The sequence below is a fragment of the Triturus cristatus genome, chromosome 11 (assembly GCF_964204655.1).
Source record: "Triturus cristatus chromosome 11, aTriCri1.1, whole genome shotgun sequence".
NCBI lineage: Eukaryota > Metazoa > Chordata > Amphibia > Caudata > Salamandridae > Triturus > Triturus cristatus.
Window position 1 is genome coordinate 515,276,381 of NC_140594.1, and position 27,122 is coordinate 515,303,502.

The following is a 27,122-nucleotide window of genomic DNA, read 5'->3' on the forward strand; positions in this document are numbered from 1 at the left end:
ATGTGAAGCTGGCTAAAATGTTAGTGCTAGACCTACTCTCTTTTTCTTTTGTGGAAGAGACATCTGCCCGAAATAGAAGGGTCCCAGTCGATCCTGTTTCACCAGAGTTGCTGTTCCAGCACTACATCACGACGTGCTAGAATTGTATGGACAAGCTTTGCAGCAGAGTGCTGTTCACACTATCCATCTAACGACAGACATGAGGACCAGTTGCCAAGCCACTGATTACATGTGCACCACTGCACACTGGATCTCTTTTGTGGGTGTTAGAGAACAAATATCTGCATGGGGTTGACACTGCTGACATTTTTAATGGTGCTTGCTACAGCATGCTACAGTAGCCATGTTTGCCATGGAGAAATCCCATACTGCTGCAAACAATTTGGAAGACTTTAACACTAAGGACTTTGAATGGCTGTGACCAAGACGGCTTAACATTGGCTTTGCTGCTCCAGACAATGGCAGTAATATAGTTAAGGCCATGGCGATGGTGGCTATTTCAGGGTCCTGTGTTTGGCGCACTGCAATGACATCATTGTTCAAGACTTTCTGAAAAAAGAAGACCGAGTCAGCAACTTACTGACCACCTACAGAAGAAGAAGGTGCACACATTTCAGACATTCTTTTAAAGCCCGGAAGCAGTTGAGGATCATTCAATGTGATAATAGAATGCCAGTTAAACCATTCATCTAGGAGGTGGCAACACTTTGGAACTCAACTTATTACATGCTTATGCCTCTGTTTAAGAAGTACAGATCTATAAATGAATATGTCATGCGAAGAAGGGATGCAACTGTGAAAGGCATGATAATTGAGATGGACCAATGGGGCCTAGTTAAATGCTTGACAGAGATGCTGCTTCCTTTGGAGGTTTTCACACGTGAAGTCAGCAAGGAGGACTGTCCCATGGGCCAAGCTATCCCATTGTTGCACATGCTACAGGAACAGCTAAAGGAGGTGTCTGCAATGTACGCAGGTGTATAGAAAAAAAAGACACATATGAGTTGGTGGAGAGCTTAATCCTTTGCTTATCTGAAAATACAAGGGTGAAAGAGGCATTGTGTCATCCATCCACTACACTTGTACCACACTTCTTGATCCACGATACAAACCATTACTGGACACTTTCATTCCTTTTTCAGACTGGGATGTTGCCAACTACAAAACTTGGATAGTTGTGCAAGCCAGTTACCTAGAAAAAGAACGGCCGGGAATTAGAGGCCTTCAAGTTTAACTTCAGAGCCTGAGAGCAGTGCGGTTGGCTCACAGCAGACAAAACCACCAACAACAGCAAGAACAACATCAACAACAACAACAAGAACTGAAGCATCAGCCCCAAAATCGGAAAAGGAATGGTTTCTACTGGCATGGCTTAAATCGAGTGCTGAGGCAAAGGCAAAAGAGGCAGAGCAAAGCAGACCAGCGATGACCATTGAGCGGATGGTCCAGGCATATTTGGATGACCCAACAGAGTTCTACTTTGATCAAAATCCATTGTTGTATTGGTATGGGAAAAGGCACCAATGGACAGTGCTCAGCAGGCTGCCGATAGACTATCTGGCTTTGCCAGTAGCAAGTGTATCTGCTGAGCGTGTTTTCAGTGCTGCTGGTGCCGCTCTGACAGTGAGAAGGACAAGTGTCTCACCCCAAAACCTGGAAAGATTAACCATGATCAAAATGAATCAGCACTTTATACCAACGGATTACATCATACCTAAAGTACCACAGCAGGAGCATAATGACGGTGACTTAGGTCATAGCAGTACAAAAGGGGGTGGTCATGGACGGAGCATCAGAACCAATCAAACACTCACACCCAGTCAACAGATCTGGGTTTGATCCATCACCGTTCTTTAGCCCACTCTGCCACCCCAGTTCAGACATGGCCATATGCAAATCAGTCTGACCCTGTGCCTCATGGGAACAGTCCAGCCCGAACTGCCAAGCCATCCATCACCACCCCCTTTTGTACCGCTTTGTTCGCCACAAGTTGGCAGGGTATACTCAGACGTGAGTCCCTTGCTCACTTTGCCACTGGATTCAAGCAAGCCTGGCTGAAGACGGCTGAAATGCCAGAAACCGGTCCTAGGAAGCTTGTTTCCGGTCCAGGAAAGGCATGGCTTGGCAGTTCGGGCTGGACTGTTCCCATGAGGCACAGGGTCAGACTGATTTGCATATGGCCATGTCTGAACTGGGGTGGCAGAGTGGGCTAAAGAACGGTGATGGATCAAACCCAGATCTGTTGACTGGGTGTGAGTGTTTGATTGGTTCTGATGCTCCGTCCATCACCACCCCCTTTTGTACCGCTTTGTTCGCCACAAGTTGGCAGGGTGTGCTCAGACGTGAGTCCCTTGCTCACTTTGCCACTGGATTCAAGCCAGCCTGGCTGAAGACGGCTGAAATGCCAGAAACCGGTCCTAGGAAGCTTGTTTCCGGTCCAGGGAAGGCATGGCTTGGCAGTTCGGGCTGGACTGTTCCCATGAGGCACAGGGTCAGACTGATTTGCATATGGCCATGTCTGAACTGGGGTGGCAGAGTGGGCTAAAGAACGGTGATGGATCAAACCCAGATCTGTTGACTGGGTGTGAGTGTTTGATTGGTTCTGATGCTCCGTCCATCACCACCCCCTTTTGTACCGCGGTGACTTAGGTCATGGCAGTAGTGTGTTAGGTGACCTGCTTCTGGGCAAACCAACAGAGTTTGAGGACGAGCTCTACTTTCCTGACAACTAGGCTTTAAATTCTAGTTACTTTCTTTCCTTCATTGACATCCCCCCAAAAAACAAAAAAGATATAGCAAAGGAACATCATTTACTTTATAATTTGTGTGTGTCTGTTTGACTAATCCATCCCCACCACCATCTCACTCTTAGACCTTTTTCCCTGAAGGTTATTTTATTTCCTTACGCTTTGAAAGATCAGATAGTGAGATTCCTTCTCCGGGTCTACTCCACACTGTCCACACTGCTTTTTGTTATTGTTTTATGCTTACTTATACTCCTCAAAGACTCAGACCTGAACAGCTACTTAGTTAATGCCAAGCTTGCAAACAGAAATCTAGTCTATTCCACACTATGAATCTACACACAAAAATTGACTCAGTCAAGTCAATATTTCCCTTCTTATTGTTCAATAACACAATTTTACTACTGCAGGCTGATCCATTGCATTGAGTCGGTACTCCCACTCTGGATTCTGTTGGTACCGAGTTGGACACCACACTCGGAGTCACACTCAGGAGGATCAGAGATGATGGAAGGACTCAGGGCATGGGTGTGAGCGTGACTACTTTGAGAACTGCCACCAGAAGAAGATGGAAGTTTTCAAAATCACTGAAAGCAAATGATTTGGATGATGATGACTTTGAAGTGGACTAAATGTAAACAGCAACAACACCAGGCCTACACATGTCTGTGTAGTGGTGGTGAGTGTGGTGTGACTGACTGATAGCGGTGCATTGATTTTTTAATTAGTTGGGGAAATGCTGTATTCTTGTGTGTGTCTGTGTGTGTGCTGTCTGGATCAAATTCGAAGGTAAGTGGAGTTTGGGTGGGAGGCCTGTTATAGGACGTAACAGCTGGAAACAGACATTTAACCATGCTGCTTCTGAAGCAGTTTTCTTGTTGCACTTCTTTATGCAGTTTAAATCCCCCCCTTGATTCTTCAATATCTTCTTTTACTCCATCTACAGGCCCTTACCCTGTGTCATACTGGAAAAAGAACTCACACTTACGTTACCAAACCGCACCTGCCAGGCACCCAAGATCAACGGACAGTCCAGGAGGAATGCAGTGCAGACAGATGCGACTCCCAATTTGGGAATACAGTATCATTTTCTCTCTTCAATCATTACAACTGTGTGTGTTGTTTATGTTGGTTTACTTGAATCCTATAGATATTTACATTTTATTTGCTATCTTTTAAAGCCCACTACAAGAACATAATGTAGCTTGGGTGTCTCTGGGGGCAGACGGAACATTAATTTACCTTTGCCACTCTAGTAGAACTCATCATCATGCATGCATTTCCATTTGCTCCCATAACAGATTTATGATGGTTGGCCGCCAAGATGAATGTGTTGTCCTTGAGTAGTGGTGTTTGTCTTTGTCAAATCTTTCCCTCAAATCCTTCTTCCTATATATTCATTGAACCCCCTAACCCTCTTCCCCCAAGCTGTGTGATTTAATAGTGTGACTAAATTAAATTTACACCATTAATTGATCATACACTTGGTGGGGCAGATATGGTGAAAGCAGCACCAACTCAAGTAGGGCAGGCAGGGCAAGAATCTTAAGTTCTGCTAAGTAGAACGGTAACCCACTCTGGCAATATATATTTTAGATTGCCCACCCATGCACAGACAGTATTCGATATTCATTTTTTTTTTCAGAGAAACATAATCCATGATAATTGCCAGCATCATTCCTCATCCTTCCAGCACTAAAGGTTACCCTTGTCCACTCCACTTCATAGCTCGATTGACTTCAGTTTTTAACTTGTACTAGCCCACCATTTTTTACTTTACTTTAGCATTGCTTACCAGGTTTTCTTCTTGTGTACTGCTAGTTCTACTCTACTCAGTCTATCTAGTCTCCCTCAGGTGACCGCCTCATTTGTTTTGCAAAGCTTGCATATTAATTGGCATTAACTCAGTTTGTAAATTAAATTTTTTAGTTCACTGTGATGAATATTCTTCATCCTATAGTTTGAGTCCAGCTAGGAGGGAGTGGATCCTCACTGCAGAATCTAGTGTTTCTAGTATTCGATTAGTCGGCTAGCATGCTCCTACTGTCAACTACTACCACCACCTTGGCACCTTGGAAAACCATCAGCATGCAGCTACCGCTTTGCCTAAACACAGGTAAGAGAGAAGAAGTATTGGGGATTCCTTCAAGAAGATTCAATAATATATATACTATGGAAATTAATTCATATACCCACACCCCTTCCGAGTCCATAGGGGTTTTAGTTGCAGACTGCATAGACTAGGAGGAGAGACTGAGAGTGGAAGGACAAGTGAGGGTACCACATATATCTGTTGGTGCGTTACACTATCGGCAGATTTATTTAAATGGCTGCGGCCTTGCAGCAAAGGAAACAGTGCGAAGTAAAACAATAAACCCCCCAAAAGATTTACATTAAAAGTAAAACTATAAATGTATTCTTCTAACAAATAAACTAGAATGAAAGAAACCCACAACACCTGACCCACCCCTCTCCCTAACCCCAACCACTGTCCAGTAAAAAGTGCAATTGTCCATAAAAAAATCCAAATGTCCATAAAAAAATAACATCCAAGTTTTCCCCGACTCCCCACATTCCCACCCTCTCCTGAACAAGTCCCACCCACCAAAGAAATATTAAAAAGGGGCAAGAGAGGCCTATCATCTGGTGGAGGTCTAGGAGCCGGATCTTTCGCTCACGATGGTCAAAGCGCTCCTCCTTCCTGGCCTTTAGGTGCGCCATCCGGAGGAACATGCGATGCTGAAATGTTTTACATGAACAGGGGTGGCAGCAGTGGTTGACTTGCTGTGTGTGGCTGCCTTACCGTGGCACCGTACCACCGGAGGCATTGGGGGCCTGGCTGGTGACAGGGGCATTGGATGCGACAGCTGCTGCCTCCTCCTCCTCCTTCGCCAGAGCCATCAGCCTCCAATATTCTGCCCTGAAAGCCTCCAGCTTCTGTTGCCGGGTCTTGGCTACTATCTCCTGCCTGGTGGGTTGGGATGGAGTAGCTATATCAAGAAAGAAAAAAGGCAATTGTAACCAATACTCTTAGCAAAACAGTAACATAAAATTATACACATGACATTTTAGTGGCACGGTAGCACTAGCAGTACATAATATTTGTGGTATCCTCGATTCCTCAGCCCCTAAGATTTGGGTGTGATTAGAGTTGCATTCATTAGGCACTATGGAGTAGACAAGTATTCTTCTTCTCTCTCTTGTTTAGCTAAATTAATCTTGTAGGCATGCCAGCTCAGCTTGCGCCCTAGGCAGACATACTTGTGTCACAGACTTGCTTTACTTTACTACTGTCTGTAGGTGGGGTAGCTGTACTACACAATTATCTCTTTTTCTATGTTTATGGCTATACTCTGATAAATTAATAGCAAATGCTCAATATCACTTTCACCCTGACTACTACAACAAGGCAGATGATTTGAATAATTACTAATATGAATGATTGATTATATACGGCACAACTTTACGTGACCTGAAGCACTACTATTGTAATAACCATGCAGCTGAAAGGCCACCCATGGCTGACACAGTTGAAATGACATGGGTAAGGATGGAGTGGGCCTTGGACTCGGAGGGAGTCGATTGATGATGGGTGGGTACATACATACATAATATATATTTTTTGCTTGCAAACTACTGTGAGTCAGGGGATTTTTCTGAAATACAACCTCAAACCTTTGAATCAGAAACCTTGAAAACAAAACATTCCTTGTTTATTCTTCTTCCCAGGGATTTTTCCAATTATCATTGCATTGTTTTTAGCATTATTTGTATTCTTCACCCTTGGCATTGCTACTCGAGCATGGTTTAATTTTCTTTTATATTCTCTTTATCCAGTCTTCACCTATGATTGCATACCATCCATCCAAACATGGCTATTATTCTCAAGAAACCTTTCACCAACATACATTTGTCATTTAACCTCCCATGTGTCCTTGCTTGCCATTGAGTTTGACCCATCAAACACCCCAGAAGGATTACTTTCACCCATACAGTTTCACCCACCGCCCCAGGCGGGCATCCTTTCTTTCACCTTTCACCCATCCTTCTACTACCCATGCATCCTAGCAGCCACCTATGTGCATTCCGGGCCCCCTTCACCCACGCATCCTTCTCTGTAAGTCATATATAGGCTTCTGGTTGCTTTTTTCAGTGATTTTAATACTTTAAGAAAACAGTGGTTATCAGTGATTACACATTTTCTCGCTATTAAAAACAGCAGAAACAGTGTTTTTCTGGTGTTTATGGAACATTTTGCTTTTATTATAAGAGATCCAAATACATTTTTGCAAATCAAACTTATTATAGTATACCATTCAATACTTCTTCAGTGAGTCTTTGGTCATATGTGCTCGCTCTTTCCTTCCCATGTAAACTTTTTTCTGTGAAGAGGCCTTCTCAGCATTGGCACTTGGCACTTGAGATGGGCAACGCCAGAACACCCAGTACTCAATTTGCTAACTCTGGCCACTGACATTGCTTTCCATAACAATACTGGTACACTTGAAGAGTGCAGTTCTCTGGGCAAGTTCTGCAACATTTGCTTTGAACTGGGCGCTTATGCCCTCAGAGTTAATGAAGCAGCACTTTTGAAACTACGGCCAAAATTCCCGTTACAGAAGGGATCTAGAATGTGTACAGAGTACCACTTGTGAGGTTTCATTGACTTCAAATGCCATGGTTGGTGAAGGGACTTTTCTATGCATCATTGCAAGCCATTTCTCATACATTGTAAAATAAAAGTTCCTGCATTCCTCTTCAACATTGCTTTGCTTACCAAGTGGCAAGCACTTTAACATGGAACATGTTGCAGTGCTAAAGTCACTAAAGGTGTTTGCCAGCCTACTCTCAAGGAGATGTTTCACATCTACACCAATTATGCTGAACACTTGGCAGTCAAGGGTGTTTTCAGACTATAGTTTCTATTATTATGTCCACTGCAGCAGTTATGTTTTCCTGTAAATATCTAAGAATGCTGTAGAGCGTTCCTTTTTTTCTAATCACTATCAATATGCGACCAAAGATCCTCCCATTTCTTGCCTTTTGCATCATCACTGAGCAAAAAGTCTGTAAACGGTTGCCACATGGATAGTATAGCATCCACAGCTCCTTGGACTTAGAACCATCAGCTAAGCGACACAGTTGGGATGACTGTTTCTTTGATGCCACACAAAGCACAAAATGAGAAATATTTGCGTTTTAGTTCCTGCGCATAACAAAACAGTGCACCAGAATGGACTAAAAAGTCAATAGCATTCTACATTAACTCTGAAGATTGTAAAGACTTTCAGCATATCATCTAACAAGTGGCAAGGCTCTCTTACAGGGAAGCACTTCAGCTCAGGTATCGATTTTGCCCATCACAAACTTTTTCATATATGTAGCTGAATCACTTCAAATACAAACAATATCTCTCCAATCTTTATTAAACTTGGGAAGAACCGTTTGGCAGCAGCATTCCAAGTAACACTGTGTTCCATGTTTTCGAAAGTCTGGTGTCATGTTTTCACCACTATTCCAGGTGCTTGGTAATAGCACTCATTTTAACATATACTTGTCACTATACCTTGCATTGAATTTTAAAGCCTGAGGTGCTGACAATTCACCTACTACCGATAATGACTCACTAGAAACTGGGGGCTGATGTATCAAGGGTTTTTACACATTCTCTGTGGGTAAATATGATGGAAAATATTGGGAAAGATTCTTATGAAACCAGCCATTTTACCTATCAGTGAAAGAATCAAATGGAGCCAAAATATCAAATATGATTTTGATATTTCCTGATTCACTACAGTTTATTTATTTTTTTTTTTTTCATAAGCTTTTATTCGATATGCAAGATATCTTGTAAGCACATTAAAATTCAATTATTACAAAGTACACAAAGAGACAAAAGCTACAAGAAGCCAGTATGAAATACATAAAAAGATAAAAGGGCATGAAATACCCGTTAATAAATTAGCTAAAAAGGAATTAAACAGCTACTGACAATCTCTTGCAACGAATAAGCCAAAACCACTTTAAAAATTTTGCTACTCCACACACTAGAGGGGGGGAAGTGTCCGTGGTTAGGATACGCAAGGCTTCCAGGTGGCTACGTGTGCCCATATTTCGACAGAGGGGTTTCAACCAGGAACTCCTAGGCCTTGCATAATCCGGGCATTCAAATAAGACATGCGCAATGGACTCAAACCTGCTTGGGCAACATGCACAGTTGGGAGAAATACGGGCCGCTGGTGACCATCTCGATACCACTGCACCTAGGGGGAGGGATCCAACTCTAAATTTAAAATAAAGGGCTCGGTCAAAGGGGAGAGTGATCAAGTCCAGGTAGGGTTCAAAAGCCACAATGTCTTTAATTTGCAAAAAGGCGACAGTGGACTTGCAGTGGTTAGAGTTTGTAATTAGACGCTCCGCACACCATTTCCAATAAAGCGCCTTCACAACTTCTTTTGGAGGGGCTGAACGTGATGACCAACAGCCTCCTAGACCGATCTTCTCCAAAAGCTTTTTAGTTTCTCTTAGCCACTTTATCTTAGCCCAACCCCCCAGACTCATTATTTCCCCCAGGGCATCAGCATAGGATTTTAGTTCTTCACCCCTCCAAATTCGTGTCCATAACAAGAGCGGACGAAGCTGGGCCTGGTCTTTAATGTTTTTACAGCCCGTGTCCAACCGCACTGGTACAGATGGTGTGCTCAGGGGCACGGAGATAAAGGATTTCAATAGCTTGCTCTCCGCTGTCTCTAGGGCGTTCAAACGGCAGTGGCCCCACAGTTCTGCCCCATACAAGGCTGATGACACTACTTTAGCCTTGTAGATATCAATTACTGGGGTAAGTGATCTCCTAGGAGAGGCCCTGAACTCCCTCATGAGAGCACCTCCCACTCTCCTATGGTTGAGGACCATTTTATCAATATGATTAGCCCAAGACATCCTATCCGTGATCCGCATACCGAGGTAATCGAATTCGGCTACTTTCTCTAAGGGGATCGAGTTAAGTGTGGGTGGACGGCCCAATTTCTTAGGAGGATTTAGGACTAGATATTTTGTTTTGTCCACATTTATTGTTAATCCTCTTGCAGCACAGAACTCCTGAAAGCGCGTTAGTAATTTCTGGAGGCCTTGAGGGGTCTTCGAAATCAGGAGCGTGTCGTCCGCAAAAAGCAGGGTGGGGATACGGACTCCTCCGAGACAGGGGGCGTTGGCTGGTTCTTGTTGTAGATATTTTACCACCCCGTTCACATATAGTGAAAATAGGGTGGGTGCCAAGACACAGCCCTGTCTTACGCCCCTGGACACTGGAATCTTCTCAGTGAGTTCTCCGTTTTTACCCCAATGGACCTGAGCAAAGGTATGGGCGTGAAGGCTAATGAGAAGGGACAAGATGTAAGGGGGTAATCCCAACTCATAAAGTACCCTCCAAAGATCTTCCCGGGGGACTAGGTCAAAGGCAGTCTTCAGGTCTATAAAGGCCAAGTAAAGACTACCCTTGCCCAGTTCCACCACCTTCCACCCCAGTAGTACCAGCCTGAACACCTGCTCTATTGTCCCCATTCCAACCCGAAAACCTGCCTGAAAGTCTGATAGGATTTTGTTCTCCTCCACCCAGTGGAGAATCCTTCCAAGGATAGCTTTACCAGCTATCTTTTGGGTGGAGTCAATCAGACTTATGGGTCGGTAGTTCCCCGGTGTTTCCCTGCACCCTTTTTTATAAATCGGGACCACCACCGCCCCTTTCCAGGATTCTGGCACTGCCCCTCCCATCATGATATCATTTAGTAGAGCTGCTATGACCCGTGCCCATTCCGCTGGATATGCCCTCATAAGGTCCCCCGGGAGGCCATCAGGGCCCGCTGCCTTGCGAGGGGCTACCCACCCTATAACCCCCTCAATCTCTAACGGAGTGAAGAGATCATAGGCATGAGGTTCAGTTGTTCGTGTGAAATCCATCCCCACATTACGATCCCCATCTAGAGGGAGGTATAGGGACCCAAAATGCTTTACCCAGCTTTGAGGCGGGATGTTACAGGGTCTCACAAGTGCGTCGGGGTTTTTCCGTGTACTTATAAGATGCCAAAATGCCCTTGAGTCCCTAATTTTACTGGCCTGGAGCAGGTCTTCCCAGTATTTATCTTCCCACTCCCTCCTGGCAAGTTTAAGGGACTTATTGTAGGCCTTCCTTGCTTCCTGTATCGCACTACAGGACTTGACTTTGAGCGCCTCAACTAGCTTAGCCTTGTAAACCCTACATGTTTGGGTATACCAACCATCGACTGGTTTTTTAGAGTGTTTGTTACCCAACTTGTTATGGTATGATGTAAAGACGTTAGTTAAGGCATCTACCAGGGAGACAAAGAGCCCACTCACTCTGCCCGCCCCTTCTGAGGAGATTCCAAGGTTTGATACCGCGTGATTTAGGTGAAATTGTATTTCTTCTACCTTTGGCTCTGATAAAACCAATTTGGCCCATTTTATTCGTCTACCACAAGGGGAGACTTCAGAGTCATCCGGAGGTGCGGCTACCCGATTTATATTATCCTTACTTGAAGGGCGCCACCACTGGACCATACTTAAAGAAAGCAAGTTGTGGTCACTTTCAGTCGAGGGGACCACCTGCATGTCCCTTACATAAGGCCATAGGTATACGTCTATTAAAAAATAATCTAACCTAGAGGTATGTCCTGGCCTTTTATACGTATGGGCACCCAACCTATCCGAGGATGTCCTCCCATTTGCTGCCCTTAAGTTGAATTCAAGGCTCAGGGAGTATAACTGGAGCGCCACTTCTGACCACCTTCTAATCGGTGGGATTTCCAGGGGCGGAATCCCCCACCTGGTATCCTCCTCTTCTTGGTCGAGGGAAACGTCCGAGCCCAAGGGCTCGAACGTACAGTTCATATCACCAGCAACCAATGTACGAGACTTATATGGGGTATTGTTTAACAAGGTCTCGAGGAGAGATATTACAGGAGACTTTCTCCCGCCCACGGTTCCCCGGGCATAAACATTATAAACATTTAAGACAACTCTTCCCCTTTGATCTATTAGGGTGATGTTTTGTATGTCTGGGGAACCTGTGGGGAACTCCATGATTCTACAATCTAGAGAAGCCGCGACCCAAATGAGGAGGCCACCCGCTGGGCGCCCTCTCCCTGAATCCGAAACCTGCGCAGGGGAGAAATAGGAAGAAAAGCCCACCCTATGGACCGGTACACAGCTCCATGTCTCTTGGAAAAGGCACAGGGAATGCTCATCAACCGAAGCAATAAAATCCGGTAGAGCCAGTTTTCTTGCGATCCCTGCGACATTCCAGCTGAAAACCTTAAGGACTAGGTCCGACACAGCTGGGGTGTCGCTGGGCGCCAGTATGCCCCTGCCTGTGGGCCTCCTCGGAGGAATATGAGGGGAGCGGGGATCATGCAGGGTGGAAATAGAGTCGCCTATCCCACTTGTAGGATTTCTTTTGATAAGTAATGCTTCCGCTGGATCTGCTCTATACCCAATTTCCAGTCAAATAGGTCCTGCTGTCCACAAATGGTTCTCCCTAATATCCCGTGAAACCCCAGCCCAGTTCTGGCCAAGAGCAGGGGGACTTAAACTTCCTCCAGTAGAGTCAACAATTTGCCTGGGGTAAAAGTAGGAAAGATCTACCACTTTAACCCCCGGAGCCCCCATACTTTTAATAGGGGTGCAAATCGATGGTACTACTCTTGGGTCTTGGAAATTTATGATTATACAATCCCCCTCCTGCGTTTTTTTCCCCTGCCCTACCCAGTCTACTCTGCGGACACTTAAGATAATGCCATCCAGACCCAGCGGGATTGGCTTATTTGCCTTCAGCCAGTGGATACACTTATTCTTAAGTGATTGATGATTTTCCAACTGGCCTTCCTTTAGAGGGGGCACATTGACCATGACTGCAACAAAAGGTTGACAGTCTGGTGGGAGGCTTACTGGGGGGATCCGTCGTACTGGCTTACTGGAGGCCGGTGAAGGGGTAGAAATAGTGGTAGGATGGGGAGCGGACCTAGGGGCTTTCACTAGCGCTAACCTGTTAAAATCGCTACATGCCCCTGGTTTTTGGGAGACTTCCATTTTGCCACTTGCTATCTGTGGCTGCTTTTGTTGGAGAGACTTGGGCTTATTTTTATCAGGCTCTATGTGAGTTAATGAACCCTTTTGCTGTGGTCCTACTTTGGGACGGGGAGGAGATATGAGAGCTGGAATTAATGGACTATTAGAAACACCCTTGTTAAGACATATTGGGTGCTTAGGGTCTCTCTGAGGTAAGGGCTCGTTCCCATTTGCACCCAAGTCCTTGTTTTCAGTCACTCTAATTATTTGTTTAACTGTTGTTTAAAGTGAGTGAAAGCCGTCAAGGGTTGATTGCTCAAGTTTGTCTATCCTTTCCCCGAGACCTTTAACTTGTGTTAGCAACGGATTCAAGAGGCTGTAGACCTTCTCAAAAATATTTTCAGCCGTTGCTAAGTCAAGGAGCTTTAAAGGCTTGACAGTATTTGCGTCTGGGTATAACTCCTCGGAAGGATTCAAAACATCCCCAACTATGTCAGATTCATTCGCTATAGCCTTACCCCTTGTGGTTCTCATACCAGCTCCAGAAGGCTTTCTTAAGCTTTGGTAAAGAGCGGCCTGTCTCACTAGGCAACCCTTTTTACGTTTTCGAACCTTTTTGCTTAGGGGCCTATTCTCCTGTCTAATGATTGGAGTTTGGGAGTTTTTGGTAGACCTAACTAGCTCCCCTTCTGGTGGAGCTAAGGGCGAAATGAGCGGTGTTGAGGGCTCCCGATCACTGATAACTTCGCTTGGGTGATTAGTGAATGATGATGTGGACAGCTTACCAAGGCCATCATCCTCCGCTGTGACTATAGGAAAAAGAGCAGCCAAATTTTCTAGCCTACCTATATTTTGCTCTATGCCAACCAACTGGGGGGGGGTCTATGGAAACACTAGGCACACTAGGAGGAGAAACGGATTGGACCTGGGCACTGGCCGGTATAAATGATTGAGCGTCGACCCCCAGTGATGAACGTCTTGAGGGGAGGTAAACCTCAGATAAACGCCGCTCAGACATGGCAATCTCCTTTTCAATCACCGCCGCCACCCTGGTGATAAAACGGTCCATAGTCCCTATAATGGGGCTTGCGGCATTTGGCCCCCTTGCGCCTTCGTTCCTTAACAACTTTCCAGAACGAGTAGACATAGTTTTCTGAAAACAGAGCGGGGATACACACCAGGCGTATGTACTCACAGTTACTGAAGAGGAAAGGGACGTGGCCCAGCCCAGCCTCCTTCGGCCTCTGACGGCCACAGACGGCCCGCCCTCTGCCCGGGCTCAGCCCGGCGCCGCCCGCGCGCGCGTCCCGCGACGCTGGGGGAGCTTCTGCTTTTCAAGCGCCTCCGGGCGCGCTGATGGCGGAAGTAGAGAGAGAAGCAGGGGCTCACGGGAGATGTAGTTTTCCCTTTGTGGCAGCGATGTCCAGCGGCGAGGGAGCAACGAGGGAGACAGCGGTCCCACTCAGGTCAGACCAGCTTGGCGCTACAACAATGCCCCCCAGTTTATAAAATAATTAAACAAGACCTAAAACATGCTTTTAAACCCAGCATCTTTAGACCAAAGACCACAAAACTGAAAAAAGCAAAAGGAATAACAAACAATATTTTGGTGCCAGCTTGTATATTAAAGTTACATTTTATTGGCCCCTTCAGGAAGAAAACAAATGACTCTTTCACTTGTCTTTTTCTTTCCTTGAATGCCTTTCATTTGTGGTTGTAAAGGTTTTATTTTCAGTGTTTATATGTTTATACTGGTGAGGACTATTTCCCTTTCGGTGGGGTTTTATCAGTTATTATACGTTTAAACCTAAAACAGTCTTTCCTCCTTCAGTCCTTTTTTCCCTTTGCCATCAACCAATCAAGGTCTGACTCTTAGGGGCCGATTTCGATGCGGTTGGAAACGGCTCTGACCGTCGGTTACAGCAGTTTCGCCCATCAAAATGTTTTGTTTGGATTCCTTTCTGACCGACCAATTATGATGTGGTCTGTGGGAAAGGAATCCAAACGGGCTTTCCAAATGGCTTCCAATGAGCTTGGAGAGCCCTTCTACTATCCAGAAAGGGGCCTGTAATCCCAAGGCTGGCTTTTCCGCCCAAGGGATTACAATGGCAGATTCCCACAGCCTTTCTGTGCCGGCTTTTCCGACACACAAAGGCTGTGGGAATCCGACTATGGGGGCCCTCAGCAGGGCCTCTAGATGGCGGCCTAGAGGGCACCCATGGTACCCCCTGTGGATTCCTGCACTCGGTGGCAGGCACGTTGAAGTGTCTGCCACGGGTTGCATGGATGAACTGCACCTCTGCTCTTTACAATGAGAGCATGCATTCCGTTCGGAATGCATGCTCCCATTGTAAAGAATAGGATGGCGACAAAACAGTGTTTGTCGCATCCTACTTGCTGGTTTGGGACCGCCGACAGGAGGTTGTCGGTCCCACTTCAGATCGATGTTGGACGTACTCAGGTCCGCCTAACATCGAATACAGCCCCATAGTCTTCTTCATGAAACTTTCCTCTGCTGAGTTGAAGAGAAGAGGCAATTAGTTACTCAACTCCGTCTAATGCTAAGTAAAGGGTGTCTTCTTCAACTGTTTACAACTTAGTCTCAACATTACAGTGTACAGTGTACACCCTTGCAGCGAGTATGTAATTTCGGTTGTCAATAAGCAAGGAATATGACTTACCACTGCCTGCCACTGCTGCTGGCTCACCCCCTGCAACTGCTGAATCTGCTCCCTCCTGGCTAGCGTCGCCTTCACCTCTGGCCCTAGCACTGGTGGTCGGTACGCCAAGAAAAAACATTGCACTCTTTTAGATGCCATATACGCCTCCCCCTATTTATTTATTTTCACTAGCAAGATTGAAAATACAATACATACACCACACACATCACAATTCAGGTACACTAACTAGAGTAGACTGTGTGTCCTATCAAAAATAATAAAAAATCCGCTTGGGCATTTTGTTGGTGGCAATTTTTGAAAAGCCTCTCAAGAAGAGGGCAACCCAAATGACTGAACTCAGTGGCTGAAGCTATTAGTGAATCTGAGTTTTTGAAAAGAAAAAGAGTGGATAACTGGATGGACAATCGGACATAAAGTCTTCTTGGCTTGAAAATGTAATGGTGCTGTCCTCCTCCTCATATTTGCTTCCGGCCATGGCGTACGGTAATCATTTCATCAACAACTGGTGCTAATAATACTAGGCCTAGAGGAGAAGAAGAGAAGACACAACTTTGGGGTGTCTAACATGACCATCATTTACAGATTGCGCATGAGAAAGTTAAAGAAATCCTTATCATCTCAACAAACATGCGTAGAATACCTTACTAGGGCATGCAATTTACAAAGCAGAGTAGTAGTACTAGTAGTAGTAAGGACCAATGGGTTCTCTGAGTTTTATAGTACCACCGCTAGGCAGTCCAAAAATATATAAGGGGATAGGGAAAGCTGTCTGAAAAACCTGAAGAAAGCAACCTACAGACAGACTAATACAGAGTCAGAGGCAGTTTGAGGTAAAAAAAAAACCACACACAAGAAATATAACTAACTAAGTTAGTAGGTAATGCAAAGATAACAAGAATTTAGAAACAGATGGATCAAAGAGGATTTGGGAAAAAATGAAATTAGGAAATGGAAATAATATAGTTCAAAATAAGGAGCTGTAAAAGTTAGAGAAATATATATTAATATTAACATTAGGAGGACTTACTGGGGCCAGCAGAGCCATCTGATGAGGAGCGTTCCTGACCCTAGAGGCACCTCCAGCTACCGCCTCGGAAGACCTTGTGTTCTTGCCCCTGAATACTGATGATCATGTAAGACATAATTAAAGAGACAAAAAATTATTGGTGTTAAATAAATATTAATTAATCGCTTCAAAAAGATTTTTTGACAGGAAACTGCAATAACATTGCCCTTTCCTAAATCAGATCGACTAGTAGTAGTAGTAGACTAGTATCGCAGTCGCAGACCTTCCTATCTTTATTATTTCACAGTTCCATTCCGTTTCCTGAATCCTAAATCCTAAACCTACCTAGCACGCCTATTCCAAAGACTTTGAAACGAATTGCAAAAACATGATATTTGCTTCTAAGTTCCAATCTCATTCACAATCATCTCAACCCCCTTTGACGGGCCAGGTCACAAAGTCTGCATTTAGTCTAAATGCATAGATGGACGCAGGCATATAGCATACACCAAATTGGTTGGTTGCTATTCACTCACTATACGATCTACAAAAAAGGTTCTACTAAGGAGTGAAGGACTGAAGTGAGAGGACGAAGGCCACAAGATTACTAACTAATATTAAGTAACTAACTAACTACCACTATCTTAGTGACAGGAGGACCAAGGAAATGAGTCTCTCTGGTCTGCATTACCTAGCTTAAGTTCTCTTACATAATCTGCCCAAGCGAGCGCAAAGTTGCAAACAAGTATGATTAGGTAGCGCCAAGCACCTGTCTAGAATAACAATCACATAATATAAGATTTTTAAATGTAACTTACCTGCATGTGAGCAGCAGCATTCTTGCTATTTGGAAAAAAAAAATATTCTCAGGTCCTGCTCTCGGTCCAGGATATCAGACTACCAATGCATCAGTTGGTTATGGGTGCGCCGGACCCCATAGCAGCAATACCCACCCCGCTGCACCCTTACCCACTGCTGCTGGTGCTCCTGGAGCACGTACCCAGACCAGCTGCCAGGGTGGAGGGGAGGTGGTGCTGCACAAAAAAACAACTGCTGCCACCCCCATCTCGGGTGCCGCCTTCCTTGCGGAAGGCGGCTCCTCTTTGCCCGGGTCGCACTTTCTGCCAGGATGCTGGGGGGGTGGGGCAGAAAAGAAAATATAGAAAGTAAAAAAGGAAGAGAGGAGAAGAAGAAAGGAAGTAAAAAAAATAGAAAGCAAGTAATATAGAAAAACAGTACCAAACGCACTAAAAAACACACAAAAAGTAGAAAACAACACAAAATATACACTTCAGAAGACACCGGGAAACATAATAAATAAAAAAATTCAGAAAAAAAGTTTTTAGAAAGAAGGTTTGAAAAGATTAAGGCAGGACTGAAGTAGTCCCCACCGTCATAACAAAGAGAAGAAAACAAGATGGCAGCGCCCATGAGTGACAGTGTGGTACAGTTTGCGTGACATTTACCCCCAAACACGCAATCCAAGTTGCTGTACGGCAAAAACGTCACACAAACGATCGAAACAAGCAACTTCGCCCACTCATGGAACACCGCATAGCGTGGCAGAGTTTTTTTACCGCTTCGCCATGTTCCGAGTAGCACCGCTACGCAAACTCTGCCCAGGCTTACAATTAATTAGGAGGTTTCACCTGCCAAAGACAGATCATTTTGTATCAGAGGAGAATGTTCTGCTTCCTGTGTTTTGCGTAATTATGCTTTTCCAGAGGGTAAGGAAGAAAGATGCAGTGTCTTTCAGATGGTAAAAATCCCTTCTCTATGCCTTTCCTCCATGACCTCTGATATCAAGGGTTTTACATAAAAAGAGGGCGGTCAAGGCTACATTCCTCTTAGTGGTTCCATGCTGGAATCATCTTCCTTGGTTCCGTTTGCTTATTCATCTGGCAATTCACCCTCACTGTGTGATCCCTTTGGATCTTTCTCAAAAGAAGAGCTCTCAGTTGCCTCTTGCAGTTCTGTCTAATCTGCATGTAGGGGCATGGATAATTAAAGGTTGAAGTTAGAATCAAAGGTTGTTCTCCAGAGGTAATTTTGTTGATCCAGCACTCCAGGCATCCATCAAGAGTGTCAGTCTTCTGCTTAATGGTGTAGAAAAAATGGGCTTTCCTGGGGTTGTCTTGAAGCTAGTAAAGATCCTTGATTTCCTTAATGATTGATTTCTGTTAGGTTTGACAGTGTCTACATTGCAGGCGTAATGGGCAGCAGTAAGGGCATTCTGGAACCTTGAGTTAGAAACTATATCTCCATTAGTGTCTAGATTGCTGATGAGTTTATTTTCTCAAGAGACCTGTCATTTGCCGCCCTTTTCCTTATTGGTATATTCCATTGGTCTTGCAAGCTTTGCTAGGTGACCCTTTAAAACTTTGAACACAGCAAATGTGAAATATCTTACCTGAAAGGCAACTTTTCTAATGGCTATTTCTCCAGCCAGAAGAACTAGGGAATTAGGAGCCTTTCAGAGCCCTTTCTAAAGATTTTCCCTGATAAAGGTGTCCTCAGCTCCAATCCCCAATTAGTTCCCTAAAGTTGCTTTAGCATTTCATTGTTCGAATAATCTGGTTTTGACAGTAATATTTCCTTGTCCAGTTTCTGTGGAAGTCTAGAGGTTTCATACATTATATGACAAGAGACCATCTATTTGGACAGAACAAAGCCTTTGAAGAGAGGTGCAGCTTTATTACATTTTGAATTGGGGGTCCAGGTCTGAAACCATCAGGGCCCATCTTGAGTAGGTCATTGAAATTGACAATTATTACTGCATATGAGACATAGGGGAAATGTTTGCCAGGTTTAACTGAGGGGAGATCAACAAGATTTACTGTGGCCTCCTGCGCAGCTGTAAAAGGTGATCAATGCGAGAGATTTGTAATGCTGCAACCTTGTCATCCCCTCATATATTAATAGATCACTATGAACAAGTTAGGATCAATATGAACAAGTTATTTACCTTTGGTAGCGTTCTTTCCGGAGGTTATTCCATCTAACTGCAGATTCCTATTTCCAGGTGCCATACTGGACCCACATAATTTTCCTAGCAATTCCCTTGCGGGTCATTAGGTGGCATTGTGTTGAGTTCATCCCACCCTGAATGTGGCATTAGGCCCCTTACATAGACGTCACTGGGCAGGCTGACATCCAGTTTCTTTCTTGTACCTGTCCACGCAGTCGGATGTGGAGCCTATAAAAATCAGATTATGCCAGTGTGAAAATCTTTAGATAGGAACCTTATTAGTATGGACTAGATGAGTGTAGAAAGATGGCTTTGTATATACTATACCATAATAAAGCCCAGGGAGACCCCAGAGATATAGTAGAGGCTAAATTAGATGAGCACTAACACATTCTTTGTGGTAGTGTGGATGAGCAGTTAGGGCTATCAGGAGGATGTGGTAAGCATTTATTGTATTCACTCAATCAAGGACTGATTACACACACTCAGACACAGAACCCAGACCAATTAAGAAAGTACAAAAAAGATATACTTATATTTTATTTCTAGAACCAATCAGGACTTGGTCAGGTGGGTATTTCCAATTGTAAAACTTTACACAGGAATGCAATTAGGAATGGGTTTGCAATCGTTATGGTGTATATATGCTTTATAAACAGTTTAAATGACTAGGACATTACTTTTTATTACATCTGCATTACTTTTAAATTACATTGACTACTCAGGGTGGTATGCCTAGATACCACACCGTGGATCCTACAATACAAGGTAAGTAAGACTTTTTCAGGTTTGCAATATAGTTACTTTGCTTTCATACAAAAGTTCAGATATGCAACATTTTTAGAAACAAAACTCGTAACATTGGCTCCTATGGGAAAAAAGGTTTAATGGTTCTTAGGTAAGTAAATGACTTATGAGTGGGAGTTTTAGGGGTTAGGACCAAGGCTCCCAAAGGTCCAGTTGGGCACTCAAGTTGCACTACCAGCGGCACTCGGGTTGCCTGGTACAGAGTGCATGGAACCAATGTTTGCTAATGTGGCTATGGAGGCCTTTAGTCAGGGACCGTTGGTGAACAGGCCACTTGGCTGGGGTAGCAAACCTCTTGGGATTAGGATCAACACTGCAGGAGTCAAAAATCAGCACAGGAGTTGCACCACAAGCGGCACAGGGGCAGCCGGGTGCAGAGTGCCAAGGTGATGTTGGAGACCCTCTGGATTCCGTTGGAGAATTCCGGTTCAGCAAAGATGCTGCAGGTTTTGGCAGGGAGGCTTCCTGAAGGTCACCACTGGCTGGAGAAGTAAGTTGGGATCCTGGGGGATAATTGTCACCATAGGTTAGGCCACCGAAGGCCGTGAGGCATTGGGTGTAAGGGTGTCTTTTGGCAACTGGTTCTTCTTACCAGCTCCAGTCACGGTTGGTGGACCCTTCAGGTTGAGGCTCAGGAGTCGTCTTAAGGGAGGTCGGGGATCCCCAGATCCCAGGTCAGGGTTGCTGAGGACACCTCCTCATGGGGTTGAATTATTGGAGCTCGGGCCGTGGGCGTTGGATGCAGATTGGTGCAAAATTTCCAAGCCGCCTGGATCCAGATTCTGTTGGTGAGTCTTTGTTGAGCAAATCCGGTGGCCATGGGAGACAGAGTCTTTAAGTTGAGGGCAGGGCAGGTCCTCCGGGCTCTGGGGGGGCTGCTGGACATGCCGGGGTATCACTGTATGCAGGTTGAAGTCGGGACAGGCTGGTGGTGCTGAGGCGAAAGCAGTTGGTGTCCTCTTTTTCCTGGGCAGCATGGCTCTTCGGTCCTTCTTTCTTCCTCAAGTCTGAGGAGGCAAGGTTCAGGGTCACCCCTAAATGAGAAATGTAGGGGTGTTTACAGGGGTGTGCTGGCCCCGACCTATGTGTCCCTTCCTTGGGGTAAGAACACCCCCTAGTATGCCACCCTCCAGTGGGAGGTTGAATTATCCTCTTTCTAATTGCCTGGGCCCCCTCCACTTCAAGATGGAGGGGACTGAGATGTGTGCTTCACCTTGCCTCCCCACCTGAGGGGTGGGGTTGGCAAAGGTAAGCACACCTCTCCTCCTAACTCAGTTTTCCCACTGATTCTCCCACCCAAAGAGGAGGTCAGAACTGTTGGGAGCCAGTTGCTGGGGGAAGCAAAAGGCAGGGACAGCTCACAAAGGCATTAGGCCTTTCAAGCTTCCACTTTGTGGACCCAGCCCATCCTTGGGGAGGCGGCATGACACCTCTTCCCTGGATGGCACAATAAGTGCTGCAGCATTTAGAGGCCTTCCCTGGTCACAGTGCCCTTGGCACCCATTACACCTTTTACAAGGGGCTTACCTGTGGCCAAGAGATGCGTCAATTGTGTGCACAAAGGTACAATTTTGGGAAACAACACAGGCCCTGTGAATCTGATTGGCATGGACCCAGGGTGCACCAAGTCAAAGGGCATCATGTGTCAGTGAAAAAGTGGGGGGTAACCATGCAAAAGGAGTCCCTTTCCTACAATGAGTCTATTCCACAGAATAGGGAGATGGGTGGATTGGTAAGGATACCTCAGTTAGACAGGGTATCCACTACAAAGATTGTTACTGAAGGTAAGTAACTTGCTCTTTTGATGGATACTTCTAAACACAGATTCCTCATCTTGTTTATAGATACTAAAGTAGTACTTCCCCAGTTGGTGGGTCTTTGTGATGGCTAGGACCAGGAAATCCCACAGGACAGAATGGCAAAAAGACCCTCCCCCCTCACCTGGCTACCCGGCAGAACTGGTTTATGAAAGTATGCACTGGGTCCACTTAGCATCCGGGCAAATGTCAAGTGCATGTCATTGTGGTGCCAGCACCCTTTGAGCTGGTGGAATAGGCACATAGACCTTCCAGAGGTTGTTTCTTGGCAATCCCATGAAACAATAGACAATCAATGTGGAGAATCTTCATTTAGGAACAGCTTTCCCTTTTTTTGTCCTCGAGAATCTTATAAAGAGCTAATCGTCCACTTGATGTTCTTTGGTGCAGTCAACCCCTTCGGTGCTCATGATGGCCGGGAGCCGTCATGAGACACGGTGGGCGTGTGCTCATGACGGCTCCCAGCCGTCATTACACATGGCCCCGGAAATCACTCTGGTGCAGGCACCAGATGGATTCCCTTTATACCCTAAGAGCCTTGGGAGCTGGGGAAGAGCTTCCCCAGTTCCCGAGGCCCCCCACTGGTTTCCCTTAAATGATGATCGTCATTGCAGTGAAACCAAAACTGAATTGAGCCAAGAGGCTCATTTCAGTTTCCCTTTCTACGTGCTCAGGGGGCTATCTCAGCCCCCTGAGCATGTAGAAAGACAGGAGCGGTATCGTTGGAAAGGGGAGAATCGCCCCTTTCCAATGGTACCCCTCCCCAGTAGATCCCTGCTTGCATCCTGTGATTCTGGGCACATCACTTAATCTCCCCGTGTATAATAAAAAAATGAATGTGTCCTCATGTAATGCAACTGGTGCTATGTAAAGCGCTCTGATACCCGATTCAGGTGGCGCCAATATAGGTGATGCAGAAATTATCTTCAGTGCAGACAACACCATGCAGAGCCGGCCGATGCCACCTACTGGCACGCAGGGGTATTGCTTGAAGAAAATATCTTCCAGATCCAGTCTGATGCCTGGGAAATTCAAAAGTTAGGAATCTGTGGCTAGATGTCTCTATCAGATATATAGAGTCACAGGTTCCCTCAGAATCCCATGCACAAAATGAAACATCTACCCACACAACTCTAGAATCTGACACACACAAAACACACACCCTCTCATGCATTTAAACTAATTTCTCCCCTTACACACACAACCACCCCTCACACCACACGACAGTGACACACAAACACACAAACACAACTGCATAGATACAGTCAAACATGCACATTCACACAAGCTGGCCTACTGACTTACACACACACACATACAAGTCATGCACGTACAATTTCAAATACCCTCACACATACATGTATAAAGTGCCATATGCAAGTACATAATCTCACATACACAATGGCATACAAACACTCACAACTATAACATATGTTGTCATACACACACCACAACTCCAGACACACACAATGTCACACATACATACTCACCCACACAACCCTGCTCAAGGACCACTCACACACAGAGTGTCTCCCACCTTCACAATCCCATAGATAGTCATGCACACACTCATGTAAGCCCACATAACCATTCACAGACACACACATATAGAAAATCACATGCAGACATTGCCAGTTATACAGTTTCAAATAACAGTCTGTTAACAGTTCGGGAGATGGAATAGTCCAGAGAATACCAAGATGGCAGCCACACTATCCCAGCCCGGAAACGAGGTCAGAACTCTATGTCCTTTTGCAATGCTGGGAAGGGAAACCTGGAATTGGACAGCCGGAGGAAGCCAGCGACGATAAAGAGCAGCGAATCACAGAAAAGGAGAGCACGGAGTAGAGAAGGAGGAGCGAGAAGCAGAGACCAGGAGACAGTGGAGAGATGGTGCAGTAAGAGAGACGCAAACCTGAAAAGGTTGGAGGTGGCGAGTACAGGGAGACTCAGGATGACGCTCAAGATTAACGCTCAAGGAGCACTGCGGTTGAGTCCAGCACTCCAACAGGGGAAGAGGAGGCTGTGACTCCCCTCCCCACGGCCCCAGAGGGTCGTGGGCTCAGGCAACTGAAGCGCATGCCTTTAAGATCAATTAAGGGATGGTGGGCAGTGTGTAGGCCACCTCACCATAAAGTGTCACTGTTTTTCCTCCTTCCCTGAGGCACAAAGCACAATGGGGCACTGGTGAAGGCTGTTCACTACACCCCCCCTTCTACATAAAGTGTTAGTTGGACCAACCCCCTTACCCCATTTTACTTTATTTTTCCAGATATCTGTAGGAGGAGATGACCTTGATACCCTGAACCCCAGAAGTATGGAAGGATTAGAACCTATCCCCTGCCTATCGGGAAGACCGGACCAAGACTAAAAGGGGACGCTTGTTCAGTAACTGAGACCTACAATCCACTTACCCGCCGTGAGGGGAACGGCTCGCAGAAGGGCTGCTGGGCTGTGCTTTTGCTTTTGCCTTTGAGGAGCAACATCGCCGTGAGGGAAACGGCCCGAGTAAACTTCATTTCCCAGCACTCCACACTGCAGCGCATGCTGATGACGACGCTACTCAGCGCCGGATTGCCATAAATTTGAGCGGGCGCTCACGCAGCGCGGGACGCTTGTTCAGTAACTGAGACCTACAATCCACTTACCCGCCGTGAGGGGAACGGCTCGCAGAAGGGCTGCTGGGCTGTGCTTTTGCTTTTGCCTTTGAGGAGTAACATCGCCATGAGGGAAACGGCCCGAGTAAACTTCATTTCCCAGCACTCCACACTGCAGCGCATGCTGATGACGACGCTACTCAGCGCCGGATTGCCATAAATTTGAGCGGGCGCTCACGCAGCGCAGGACGCGCGCGGGCAGCGCCCGGGCAAAGCCCGGGCCAAGGGCGGGCCCGTCCTTGCCCGTCTGTGCCCGTGTGGGACCGGACCGGGCCCTCCATCGTGGTTGTTTTCCTCACCCTCCTATCATGACCTCCCCGCAAGGATTGGAGTACATCTGCAGGTAACTCTAGCCACTTTCGAATCAGCTTTCGATCTAAACTACCTTGATCACTTCTACAAAATTTACTAGACTGTGTGCAATTTAAGCGGTTTAAGGCATCGTTCAATTTTTTCTGATCATGGGCAAAAGGAAAGCATTGAGCTGCGAACCACCTGGGGGAATGGACACTAACAAGCCAAAAAAGCAAACTCTTCTAACATACCTGACTGGGGCAATGGGGGCAATTGAAAAACAAATATCTTCAGTAGAACAAACACTAGCAGCCGGTACTCTGGTGACTGGAGAAGCTAGAGTGGGGGACGACCAACCCACTCCTATTAAATCTACTACTCCGACCGCGATCGTTGACACCGGAATACCAGTTAATGGCTGTGTCCAAAATATTATACGTGATATCATAGTGCATAACCACAGCGATTTAAATACAGCACAACAAGATAAGGGTAAAAACACGGCCAAGAAGCAGTCAGGGAAGCCAGGTAAAGGTACAAGAGAGGCTAATCAATCAAGGGCACTTAGAGGAAAGGAGATTACTGGAAAGAAAAAAACTCAAGACAGGGCTAACAGCACCACCCAACTCCCCCCATATCTTCAACAGCAACAAGTATCACCAAACAACACAGTAAGGGGATTGATCTGGACTGCATCCTCTACTCTATAAAAACTTTAGACGCTTTTGTGAGAAAAGCGGTCGAGGCGATCGGATCTAGATTAGATCGGATCGAGTCCCAGGTAGCCAAATTCCTTTCGTGTAACGACGACAAGACCATCCCATCCCTCAGCCCTAGGCCCACTAGTAATGGCGCAAATAACATCAGGAAATCCCAACACTTTCCTTCCCACATTGACTCACTTGGAGATACCTCCATTATCGAAAGCAACAACCAATTTAGGGCAACAAAGACACAACAAAATCTAGTCTCGCCGTCTCATACAGTCACTGATAAACACTCCTCTTTTGCTTTTAAACCAACATCTGTAAAGGCACCACCTTCTTTACATCTGGATCTTCCTCCAGCCAGCACTCCCTATACAGTGATTATGGGAAATGTTCCTCACTTAGGCCAAAACGATCAGGAGAGCAACGAATCACTAAGGAACAAAGCTCTACATTGGCTGGGGGACAGAGTGGGCGACATTAATATCTTGTTTGAAGAATTCAAGATGATACGCAGAATAGGATGGATTGGAAGATCTAGGAAATTATTTACGGGCGACTGTTTGGTATTGACTTTCAGATCTCCTTGGTTAGTCAGGAAAATTTTGGGGTTTGCGGCCAAAAATATATTTGAACAAGGGATTAACATACTTCCTCTAGGCTTCTTTTATCGCCCTCCCTCTGAATTAACGAATTCAGTTCATCACCAGCTCCTGCCTAACCAAAAATGTAATATCCCTGTCTATAATCGTTTTGGCGCACTCACTTCTTTAGAAGACCCAGATTGACTACCCCTAAAGCCAACAAATAGAGCAAAGATCCTGGCTGGGAACCCCGATACAGGCTTGTTTACCCCTCCTCAATGGAGCATATCTGAAACTGAGATTGAATTAGTAGCTAGAGTTCATGATACTGAGAGGCAGTCGCAAAATAAGCTAACGCAGAAGGATATTTATGCTACTGTCTCTACCAAAAAAAGCATCACGAATCCAATTTTAGTGGAAATAGAGGTACCAGGATCAGCTCATCAATCATTTATAATACCTAGGGAAGAGGAAGGACATATTAACATCACATATTGGAATATATGGGGCTTATATTCCAAAATCAACAACGACCTTTTCCTTGATTTTGTTAAAAATATGGACATTCTATGTCTGCAAGAGACTTGGTCGTTAAATGAAATCAGCATTAACGGTTTCAAAACTTTTCACACCTCAGCCTCTCCCTCCACTCATGGAAGACCAAAGGGAGGCTTATGTACATACATATCTAATCTTGTGATAATAAAAAAACTAACATTTGAGAATTCGAACCCCTTTTACCAAATTCTTACTCTCACAATGGATAGGAATGACATC

The 27,122-nt window shown here is 45.5% G+C and overlaps 1 protein-coding gene and 1 long non-coding RNA gene across 2 annotated transcripts in view; both read right to left on the reverse strand.

Moving 5' to 3' along the window:
- Positions 1 to 27,122, reverse strand: part of LOC146784498 (zinc metalloproteinase-disintegrin-like VLAIP-B) — a 2,353,571-nt gene that overhangs the window by 1,894,486 nt on the left and 431,963 nt on the right. The window lies entirely within an intron of this gene.
- The window catches only part of LOC146784499 (uncharacterized), an 87,729-nt gene continuing 65,655 nt past the window's right edge, over positions 5,049 to 27,122 (reverse strand). Inside the window, exons 2-4 of the long non-coding RNA XR_014970848.1 lie at positions 16,533 to 16,627; positions 15,506 to 15,594; positions 5,049 to 5,734 (exon numbers count right to left, since the gene is read on the reverse strand). This is a non-coding gene — a long non-coding RNA (uncharacterized LOC146784499). The remainder of the gene's footprint in view (positions 5,735 to 15,505; positions 15,595 to 16,532; positions 16,628 to 27,122) is intronic.